Below are 11,563 nucleotides of genomic sequence, written 5' to 3' on the forward strand. Positions count from 1 at the left end.
ATGCATACCGTCAGAAGGTCAAAACCATAATGATAAGGTACCCTGAAATAAAATCAGTTAAAAGGTATGTTCTCTTTTATATTATTTCAGAAAGAAAATATATATCTGCTACCACTAAGGGATGACAGCAGTTTCCTACCAACTGCACATTAATAACACCATATAAAGATACTACCATGAGGCCTAGCGTATTTTGTGAGTGGCTTCTTTGTAGTACTAGGATGAAAGGTAGTGATATATTTTTAATATCTTTGCATGTAAATATCTTCATTTTTTTTTCTTTCCTTGGTCCATTATTGCCAATAATTGATGTAGAAAATAACAGTTCATTAAGAACACACATTACACTAACAGGGTAATACTGATTTGGGTGCTACTAGACTTTTACCTAGCATTGGTCTCAATTTATCATAAGAGACAGTATTCAGTCTAGTAAATATTAAAATGTATTAGTTTAATAAAAGTTATTTAGATACCATCATGCCAGACGGCCATGGTTGGAGAGACTATCTGCATTCACCAGAATTTATTTTCTTCATTTGGCTGTGAATAAATTGCATAAAATTGTTTTATTCCAAATTCCAGTTAGGGGAAGAAACCAGGATAAGATTGACATCACTATTGCTGGTACTACAAAAACATTACTAAACTGGTTAATTCTTCTGTCAACATCTGATATTTTAAGAGAATCCTTTCACTAAAAAATGGTTGACATTTCTGAGCCCAATTTGTATTCATGAGAAACAAAACCATAATGGGAGGAATATTTTAAATAATCAGTATTTAACTTTTTATAAAGTTTGAGACTTTAAAGTATCAACAGAGGATATTGAAAATATATGTACTTTAGTCAGATTACTTTTATTTCTGATTTTTAAATTTTCTGTATTTCAAATCTTGTGAATTAGGAATATCTATAGGTACATGGAATATCTGTCTATAGCTTAATGGTAACAATAAATGTAATTCGGCGACATGATTCAATAATTAAATTTTATTTTCAGGACAAGATATAGTTTATTACATCAAATTTGTGTATTACCTTGTATTGGTAAATGCTCTAAAGAGAATATTTAAGCCACTTCAGTTCTATACCTCCTTTATTCCCTTAGGACACACAAAAGAATGTGATCTTCTATTAACTAATCCTCTGTGTGAATTTTGCCATATCAAACGTTGTGCCGTATTATATTAAACATGTTTTGCTTAAATCTGATTCTATATTCTGGGAAAGTAACAGTATTTTAGCTTTAATAGACAAGCATTTGTTTTAAAAAAACAAATTCTTATAATATTGATATTTGCCTGATTACTTGCTATATATCATTGCTCATCTGTTTATTGAATTTTTTCAATAAAGCATATATTAGCATTTACTATCTGTGCCAGGTGCATGGGATAAAAGATGAGTTAGACTAGGTCCCTTTCTTTCTATTAGAGTTCCTTCTGCTTCCACCGTCTTAACAGGCTTATGGATGCATGTTCTAATAAAAAATTGATGAGGTCGTTTTGCTGACTAGGGCCAGTTACTACTTGCGTATAATTCAGAATCAAACAATCTTAACACAAAGTAGTATAATACTAACTGAGCAACATTAGTATTACAGTACTTAGTATTGGTCTTTGGTGCTATTATTTTGGTGACTCTAGAAACCTGACATTTTTCTAGATTCCAGAATTTGGAAGAATATTGTGGTTGGTTACGAGTCGAGGTAAACAGTGGATAGGGAAGAAGCATTCTTTGCAAAACAGCTGTTTCAAATTTACTGAGATTGAAAAAGCTCAACACTTCCTTGGTTAGTATATAGGAAGTCTTCTTGGTGAAGATAGGCTCAGAAATTTGAAGGCACAGGAGAAAAAACATTGGATGTAACTCTTGATCTCATTTTTTCCTGAGGATAAAACTGAACCTTACCCTCCCCAGCTGGGAATGTTCTCCTTAAAACAAGTATCAGAAGAAAAATTTCTTCTTTAACAGCTTGTCTCACTCTGTAGATAAGAAGCCAAAACGTTTCAGGGAATATGGGAGATTTGGACGTGTCCCATCATATCAGTCATCAGTTGCTGCCAGTTTCATGAGCAATTCCATCAGCATTCCCTAGAATGTTAGAGCTAGGTGAAACTTTAAAGGTCTGAAATTGACTCACTTGTTTGAGAGGAAAAAATTTAAGCCCAGGGAGACTTGCCCAAGGCTTTACATGGCGAAATCTTGAATCCAAGCCTCTGAATTCCCACTTCAATGCTGTTTCCACTATAGTATGCTGCTTTATTTAATACTTTATAACGGGAAATCATTGGTATTGCATTGCATCAGGTCAATGCAAAGTGATGCTTTCTGTACTATATCTCCTCAGTGTGTTCAGAATTTTAAATCTGGTGGGAAACTTTAGGTAAGAATAAATGTCTGGGTACCTCATAACTATTTACAAAGCATATTCAAAAACCTGCCTTATTTAATCTTAATGACACTGGAGTAGGACTAGATTTGGTGAAGTTTGTCAGTGTAGTTTATCATACCTTTTTCCTCCTCTGAGTTGGAAATCAATCAAAAAATTCACATAGACTTGAGAAAGGGATCTAAATGTCAGCTTTATCAAATCAGAATTGAGCTGCTTATATTCTCCTTAAATTGAATGTAACCAACCAAATCACACACTCGCCTGTAGGAGCTGTCTACCCCTAGATAGCGTGGCACAAGACTGACCAGAACACACCGCAGGTCCAGAGGAGGTCTGGTCAAATCTTAAACCCTGTAGTGCTGCCCAATAGAGAAACCTGGAGCAAGTCTCTTTAGACTTTGGCCATTTAAGCAGATGAGTTCGTTTTTCTCCCATAGGGAGGAAAAAGGAGCTAGAAAGATTTTTCTGGGAAGCTGTCCTCAGCCCTAGTTGAACATTAGAATCACCATGGGAGTTTTCAGAATTCAAATGCCTGGGCTCTATCTCCAGACTGATTGAAACCTCATCCCTTGGTTTGGAATCTGACCATCAATAGTTGTAGAAACTCCCCTCGGTGACTCAGCTGCCCAGCAAGGATGATAATTCTTTAGTGTGAAAGTCCGCTCTTGGTAACTTGACGTCAGTGGACTAGAGTTTTAAGAGACGAAGAAATGGATCTGAAGTGATGACACAATTTGCCCAAGTTCTCCTAGATACATAGTAACAGAGCTGGGGTTAGAATCCATTCATCTATTTAAAAAAAAAAAAAAATTTATTGTTATTGAATGCCTACTTTAGACCAGGCATTGATTGCTAATCCAATGGTTTTTACTTTTCCCTATCAGTCACTTTTTCTGAACTGAAAGTGTTTTGAGCATGCCAGATGGTATATTCAAGTGGATTGGCCATATTGAAACCAGCTGCAGCTAAGTCATAGTATCTGCTGAATCATGGAACACAAAAGCAGCAAACAGATCAACTTTACCAGAAACATTCATTAAAGGATGGCTTGGTCAGATATTTCAGGTTATAGCCACAAGGCAGGAGATAGCCTTTCCATGGGTGAAGAAGTCCTTGTCAAGTCATACACTGGTTCTTTTAACCACAGATAAACACATGGCTGACATCCTAAGTAGCAGTGATGAATAGGTTGACATTAGCAAGAAAGATAGGAAAATATAGATAAAAAAAATTTGCCAGAAGAAAACATAGTTAATTCACAAACAGATTCCCATCAATGGAAACAAAAGTTCAACACAATTTACGTTCTTATAAGCACTGTGCATAATTTCTACCCAGTTTCCTTATAATTCAGCTATGAGACTATATGATTATTTTACTGCTTAAATATGAGTAATTACTCTTAAAGACCTGTAAATATATGGAAGATTTAAATGGAAAAGTGAACTTGTTCATGATGCCGTGAAAACATGGGAAAGAAAATATTCTTAAAATGTTACTGTGAATATTTCTTTCTATAAATAAAGACTTAAATGTTGCTTTAAGAATTTTAAAAGCTAATGACAATGACCTCTAAGGCTCTTGCTAACTTTAAGAGTCTACAATTATCTGTGCTCAAAACTCCTTTCCATTTTCGTAGCTTTCAAATGTTTGTAAATTCTTGAATTACTGACCACACCCTTTTAGTCATCTGTGTTCATGTCTTTTAATCTTTCCTGTTAAGCCAATGCACAAGCAGCCAGGGGCAGAGTTAGTAGAGCAGTGAGAACCTTGCCCCTGATTCTGAATTAAAATTCTACCCTTTATTCCACTTCTCAGGGTTTGTTGTAGGGGATGACATGTCAATGGGCGGCTTTAAAATAATCTGTTTTTTATTTCTGCTGAAGACAGCATCTCATAAAAGAAAGACGTATATAATTGACCAACAGATAAGAATGAATCAGATGACTACTAGATGCCAGTGACTTAAGCTGTGATATACTTGTAATAACATTTTTAACGCTGCCCTACTGTAGGAATTTCTAGTCCTAAGTTATTTCGTAATCAAAGATTTAGCAGAAAGAATTTGAGAAGTCATTATCATACCACATCACTCAAGAGGACAACTTATAGTCATCAGTGTGAGACCCATCTTATTTATAAATATCTCAGATTTTACTTTAGCAAAAGTTTAACAATTGTCACTAGAGGAAGTATTTCTTAAGGTTCTTGTGATTTGTGCTAGCTAGATTAGATATGGAGGCAACTTTTAAAATATGTCAGCAGAGAGGCACAATGACACTAGTAAGACATTATATTGTGTATGAGTGTGTATGTGCATGCACACTTGCACATGTGCTCTACCCATTATATGGTTTTTGTACCTTTGGCTCCAAAATGTTGCTACTCCCTTTCTCTTGGAACTTTCTGTCCTTTTTCCCAGTCCAAACTCCTCTCACCACTATAAAAGTCAAGGCACACAGGAGTCACCCTTCCCACAGGTTTATTGTGCCTTGTGTTTGTGCAACACCTATTAGGAAAAGAAAAACGAGAACAACAGGATCACACTCTATGCTGTTGAGACATAAATCCAATAGTATAAGAACTAGATGTCAAGCTATGGTAAGTTGAGAATTCCTGACAGTGAAGCTTTCAACCTTGACGCTAAGAAGCAGACAAGTATAGATACAGGAGCTGATGTATCCAGAAGGAGGAAAGAAGGACAAGGTGCTTCCCAGCCACTCTTGGCTGATTGTTTCATAGATGCCCCAGTGAGGAAGGTTGGTTGATTGGTACGTAAACCACAGTGAAGTTATATATGTGTATTATTTGTAAATTGCCACATATGTGTATGTTCATGTTAATTGTTATAAACTTTTCCCAAAGAAGATACACTCTTATTTTTGGTTATCCTTATGAACTCTCAGGTAATATAATCTCATCAAGGTACTATTAAGGAGAGGAACTTGAATCAAATCAGTATTTACATTCAGATAAGCCCAAATCCTTATGCGATCCCACATATTCATACACACACCCAAAGACTGAAGTTTGACCATTGGGCACAGAGAGCAGATTGTGCCTGTTTTACTTTCACCCGACCATATGGCTAAGAAAGGAATAAAAGCTGCTAGGTGATTCATCCTATCACACACTGGGTTCACTGTGTGATAGGTTTTTTTTTCCTTTGAGAGATGTAGTGCCAAAGCCATCTTAGAGCAAAGGCCAAGTAGTTCTAAAATAAAGCAGATGTCTCTTTTCTCAAATCAGGGTTTGGAGGGATCTACTTATTATTAACAAACCTATTACCCCGATGATTTTCCTATATGTGCCCTTTAGCCTCAGATATCCAGCATCTAATCTTTTTTCTTTGTGCAACCATGAGCACCAAGACAAGATTAGGCAATAATGCATATGCTAACAGATCCAGAAATACAGGTCCCATGGGTGTACACCCTCATTAAATTAGGAAGGTGAGAAGTTCATATTAGACATAGACGCTGATTTAAGGAAATTCTTAGGTACTAAGAACCAAAAGACAAGTATTTCACTAAAGATTTTTGGTACTTGAATCTTGCTTTTTATTTCTCTTCATTCTCTTATTCTCTTCATTATCCTTTTCTTCCTCTTCTTTCTCTTTCCTTTTCATCTTCATTATAATAATGATGTGTGTAGGTCACAGAATTAGACATGGAGGATACAAGAGGAAGTTATGTTTTCCAAGGGCTCGGTAAGGTAGTTGAGACCTACAACACCGAGATGGCAATGAATATAGCTGCCTTCTCTTCAACTAGTGACTCCAATTGCTGGTCAAATGGCAGCTAAACCTATGTATATGCGAATGAAAGCTAAGCTATGTGTGGGCTGTGTGAGTCCTGGAGGGAAGAAAGGGTGCCAGGATCACCCTGCCAAAGACTACAAGAGAAACTATCATTGGAAATGCCCAGGGCAAGAATAAACAAACAAAAATCCAAGGGAAACTTGACTCTCAGACATCTTATGGACCCTAAGGGTAAAGGCTGGTTCAACCCTTGATGAATGTGTGGCTTTTTTCTGTTCCCAAGAAGATGAAAAGGAACTTAATGTAGGCTGTGTCCTCCCTGCCTTTAAGGCTGAAGCAATCTACAAAGAACAGAAAGCAGAGTATCTTCCCTCTTCAACAGAAATCTTGCTGACAACTATCTCTATACTATGAACTCAAAGAGAAGAGATCATTTTGCCTTTCACCATATCTATGACTGCTGCCTCTTAGGCTACTCCACAAGCAGCCCTGAGCCCCACTGAGTCAACAAAGAAAATATCCAAAGGGGCTCAATAGCAAAGGGGAAGATCAATCAGAACAGATAAAACATATGCCAAGAAGATAAAAATGCAGGAAAAAAGAAAGACCTCTGCAGCAAAGACGAAAGAATGGAAGAAAGGTTGGGAAGGAGGGTAAGAGAAAGGGAGAGAGGGAAGAAGGGAGGGAAGGGGAAGGAAAAGATTTTCCAATTTAAATCTGCATGAATGAAAGGAGAGAATGATCATCGTTGAAGCCTAAATTAGTAGGTTAGAAAGTCAAATGCAGAAACTATCTCAAAGCACAGAGCAAAGATATAAAGCAATTGAAATCATGAAAGAAAAGACAAGAGATTTGAGGATGGATCAAAGAAGCTTAGTATACACTATTAGGATATCTGGATAGAGAAAAAGGCACATATGAAGGAGAGGAAATAATTAAACTTATAAAAGGAGAAATTTTTCTTGTACCAAGAAATACCTGAGTCTACAGATTGAATGGGCTCTCCAAGTTTCAAGCTGAATTGAGTTGCTTTATTATAAAAAACCAACAACAACAACAAAACAATAACAACAACAAAAAGACCTTTTATCTGCATCGCCAGCAGCTAGAAGTTAGCGGAATAATATCTGCAGACTTCTGACAGAAAAGGACTGCTACTCAAGAATTCTGTGATCAACCAAGACATCATTCCATTGTCACAGGGTAAGATACTGCAGATATGCAAGAAGTCAGAGATTGACACCTATGTTTTCCCATTAAAGAAAATACTTCAAAAGATGCTCTAGCCAAATAACAGATTAACCATAACAGAATGGGAGATGATAAAGGAAGGAAATGGTAGTGAGCAACAAACCTTAGAATAAACAGATCAACATAAAGACAGAGATATATAGATAAAATATAGAGATAATCATAGACCAAGAATGTACATGTGTACATGTACCAAACAACATAATAGCTAAACATATAAGGCAAAAATGATACAAAATAAAAAAATTTTATAAACTGTAATTACAGTGGAAGACTTTCAGAATTGGACAAATCTGTTATGTAACAAATTTTTGATGACATAGGAATTGAAAAATATAATCACCTTTATGTAATAGCTCTGTATAGAATCTAATATCTTTCAAATAAACAATAATAAAACCATTGTTTGGTACTTGCAGAATATTTATAAAATCAGTCATATTTGACCACAAGAAAACCTTAACAGATTCTAAAAACTATGTTCTCTGATAATCCAATAAAGTTAAAAATAATGTAAAGATGACCAAAAACCATACAGAAGAAATCAAAACAAAATTACAAAATATCTATAAGCATGAAAAAAAGCACTTTTTACCAAAACCCAAATGTCACAGAGGAAAACGTACTTAGAAGGAAATATATACCTTAAATGTTTTCATTTTTAAAGAAAATAATATAAAAAATAAAGTTAGTTTTACATTAAGAAATTAGAAAAAAGCAGCAAAGTAAATTAAGAAGAGGGAATTAAGATTAAAGCAAAAATGAATGCAATAGAAAGTACGAATAAATAAAAAAGCCCTCTTTTGAAAAAATTAGTAAAATCTGGCTCGATTAAGAAAAAACAGCGAAAGTGTCTAAAATTATGAATTCTGTAGAAAACTACAGGTAAAAGAGAAAAGTATAAGAGGAAACTATGGCAGCAAACGAATCCTAAAAAAAATGAATGATTTCCTAATAAAAATACAAATTATCAAAGTGGATCCTGAAATAAGGAAAATACAAATAGACCAATTAGCGCGAAAACATGAAATGGTACTTTAAAACCTTTCATTGGAAAAGACCCCAGGATAACATGGGTTCACAGCTAAGCGTTAGTTGATTTTTTAGTTAATTGTGAAGTTACTTTAAATGTTCAAAGCCTAGAGAAAAAAAACGAGTCTCTCTTCAATTCATTTTAAGGTTTAATTACAAAGCTAGATATAGTTGACATATTTCATCTAACCTGAGATACCGATGTATCTGTAAAATTCACATTTTATGTACCATTGCAAAAATACTTTCTTAGCAGTTAGAATTTTTATTTTAAATTTAGTGAAGGTACTGCATTAGGCTTATTTTAAAAGATCATTTCTATCATCCTTGTGCATAAAAAAAGAAAACATCTTCATGCTCATTCTCTAGCACTTCTGAATCACTTTTCAGTTCAAAGCTGCCGATGTCTGTACTTTTCCATACAATATTGTCCTCTGTGATTTCACTTATATGTGGAATCGAAAAAAAAAAAAATGCATGAACAAAATAAAACAGAAACAGACTCATAGATACAGAAGACATTTTGATGATTGCCAGATAGGAAGGAGGTTAGGGGGTGGGTGAAAAAGGTGAAAGAATTAAGAAGTACAAATTGGTACTTACAAAATAGTCACAAACATGTGAAATACAGCATAGAGACTATAGTCAATAATACAGTAATAACTATGTGTGGTGTCAGTAGGTATTAGACTTATGGGGGGATCACATCAAAAGTTATATAAATGTCTAAACAATGCCGTACACTGGAAACTAATATAATATTGTATGCCAACAGTAACTGAAAAATTAAAATATTATTTTTAAAAAAGCATTGATAATACTGCCTTTCCCAAAAAGAGGGTCCATTATGGTCTCTAGGGTTTCTTTTTCCAAATTGCTAATGTTCACTTGGCATCACTCTTATGCAGTTGCCCATGGAAGGTTTCAGATAAGTTCATACAGGCACAGGCAATGACAGCTATGTCATGATTCAGGCCTAGCCAACAGCAATTGTCAGCTGCATCCTGATTTCAGAGATACTAAAACATGAAAAAATATGTATCACAGAATCAATGGAAAATAGTAATACAAAAACAGAAAACTATAGACTAATCTCACATATACAAGTGCAAACATTCTAGGTAAGGTATTTGCGACCAGAATCCTGCAATGTATCACAAATAATGACCAAACACCAGACCCTCAATTCTGAAGAGCAGTTGGACAATTAATAGGAAGAGAAATTGAGTGAAGACAGTCAAGTCATGACTGGTATCACTTTTTTAGAATAGTGCTGGTATCACTTTATTAGAAAAACAGTACTTGACTAAAGGGGCCCAATGACCCGAGTTACAATCCTAGTTCAGTCTCTTAGCATCCCTGTGACTGGACCAGTATGTGTCACTCCTGGGTCTCAGTGTCCTCAAGTAAAAATGGACATAGCCAAGATCCTTTTCAGCTCTGATATTCTGGTGTCCACGAGTCCAGGACAGTGGCTCATCCACTCAGAATCCAGTCCAGGTTTTGTATAGGACTTTGTGTAAGTCAAACCCTGGGTTACTCAGATAGAAAACTGGTCACACTGCTCAATAAATCCGTCTGCTCTTTAATTTTACACAACAGTGGAGAGTCTAATCACAACTCAAATGGAAATAAAAAATTACCACGCTCCCCTCCCCAACTTATTCCAGACAAATATGCATGTCCTGGCTCCTTTCTGAACGCCCCCCATAAAAGCCCCAGTAGGCCTCCTGTGCAATAGCCTTCAATGAGAGTCACAAGACAAGGCATTAAACCTATTTTTACTGCCACCTTGGAGCTTTCTCACATACTCACTCAGTATTCTTCCTGCAGCTCCATATTCTTCTCCTGATACTTCTTGTGTTTACAATTGGAGAGGCTGTAGAGAAAAAGGAACCCTCATACACTGTTAGTGGGAATGTAAATTGCTACAGCCATTATGGAAAATAGTATGGCAGTTCCTCAAAAAATTAAGAATAGAGTTACCATACGACCTAGCAATCCCTCTTCTCAGTATCTAACTGAAAAATTTGAAAACATTTATTTGTGCAGATATATATATGCATACGTGTGTGTGTGTGTGTGTGTGTGTGTATGTATCTCCTATGTTCATTGCAACATTATTCACAATGGTCAACACATTGAAACAATCCAAATGTCCTTCGATAGACGGTTGGATAAGGAAAATGTGATACATATATACAATGGAATACTACTCAGCCAGCCGTAAGAAAAGACAAAATACTGCCATTTGCCACAGCATAAGTGGATCTTGAGACTATCATAGTAAGTAAAATAAATCAGGTAGAAAAACTCAAGAACCATATGATGTCACTCATATGTGGGAGATAAAACTGAAAGCAACACACAAACAAGACAAACAAACAAAAGCTCACAGATATAGACAACAGTATAGCGGTTATCAGAGGGAAAGCGGGGAGGGGGAGGTAAGAAAAAGGTAACAGAGGTCAAATATATGGTGACAGAAGGAGATTTGATCTTGGATAGTGAACACACACTGCAATATACAGATGACGTGTTATAGATTGGACATGTGAAACCTATAATTTTATTAACCAACGTCACCCCCCAAAATTTAATAAAATTGAAAAAAATGAATTTATATATATTTGCCTCTTTTCGTGGAAAAATATGCATAACATAAAACATCATATGAACTGCTTTTAAATGTACGGTTGAATAGCATTAAATACATTCACATTGTTGTAGTACCTACTTATTTACTTTTAGCATTAAAAGAAGATAGTCACATGCCCTCCAATGACAAATTCAAATAGAACCTAAATGTATCAATTGAAAAATGAGTATCTCCCTACCATTCATTCCAAAGAAAATTTCTCTTGTTTCTTACAAATCCTTCCAGAAATATTTTTATGTATACATCATCAGTATATACAGTAAATACTTCAAAATATTTATAGTTTTTTATTTTTAAAGAATTATGCACATTATGCTACCCTTGCTTTTTTCATTTAACAAAATATCTTGGAGCTGTTTCTATGTCGACACATACAGCTCTACCTCAATCTTTTTGTTGTTTTTAAATGTGTGATTATGAGAGAATTAATTTAACCAATATTGATAGCATTATATTGTTTCT

This window comes from Pteropus vampyrus, unplaced genomic scaffold (assembly GCF_000151845.1).
Source record: "Pteropus vampyrus isolate Shadow unplaced genomic scaffold, Pvam_2.0 Scaffold1, whole genome shotgun sequence".
In the NCBI taxonomy this organism is placed as follows: Eukaryota; Metazoa; Chordata; class Mammalia; order Chiroptera; family Pteropodidae; genus Pteropus; species Pteropus vampyrus.